Source organism: Oncorhynchus kisutch, linkage group LG8, assembly GCF_002021735.2.
Source record: "Oncorhynchus kisutch isolate 150728-3 linkage group LG8, Okis_V2, whole genome shotgun sequence".
NCBI classification, from domain to species: domain Eukaryota; kingdom Metazoa; phylum Chordata; class Actinopteri; order Salmoniformes; family Salmonidae; genus Oncorhynchus; species Oncorhynchus kisutch.
In genome coordinates, this window is record NC_034181.2 from 59800359 (window position 1) to 59801344 (window position 986).

The following is a 986-nucleotide window of genomic DNA, read 5'->3' on the forward strand; positions in this document are numbered from 1 at the left end:
CTCTCTCTCTCTCACCCTTCCTTTTTTTGAAACCTGAGAGAAAAGGCCCTCTCGAGAGGTCTGGAGGTTACAAGCGTGTTATTAGAGCATCACTTGTAGGCAATTACAAGACCCTCCACATCCTCTGTACCTGCTGGATGCTGGTCCATGAGGGACAAGTGTAGACATGACCAGAGCCTTTTCCAGGCACCGTGGTTTTGCTATTGAGTGAGCATACGCTGTATTATGTTAGTTGTGTACTTAGCTACTGTAGATAGATAGCCTTATCTGTGTTCAACTGAGTGACTAACAGTCTACATTACTCTACATGATTCCCTTCTTATCCTACTCTGCAGCCAGTCTGCTACTGAAATGTGAAGAGTCCTTAAGCTCCATGTGTCTGGCCAGATGTTTAAGAGGTACTCCCTACATCTCCTCCTACTATTAACACCACTCGACTTCACCGCCTTGGCCTTTTCTCTTCTGCTCGTTGTTTGAACTGACGGTTCTTGTCATCGGAACTGCCATCTTGTCTATTCTATGCTTCCGGTTAGTGTTGTTTTCTTCAATGTCAGACAAATGAACTGATTTGATGGTCACTGCCTCTCCTACATAGTCTCCAGATCTGTCTCTGTTGGCCCTACTTGTCTGCTAGGTGGCTGAGATGTCCACAGGTAGCTTTGGCGAAGGCATCGTCTCCACGTCCACTTGAGGACCAGCGCCAACCTAGGCTTGTCATGCCGTCAATCATCATTACAGATCCTGGCGCATCCCCGCTACGTTAACTCTGTGACCTATGTACCCAATTGCAATTAAATCTCTGATGGGTATATGATTCATCTACATGCACTGTCACTCGGCTGTCATTCATGCGAGAACCGCGTTTTTATTTTTGGATGAGATGCAAATGTGGCTCACCGATTCAAGAGCAGAAAAAAATGTAAACATCAGGAAGTGATAATGGTTAGGTTGAGGATGTTCGCTGAACACCAAAGGGGCTTAAGACA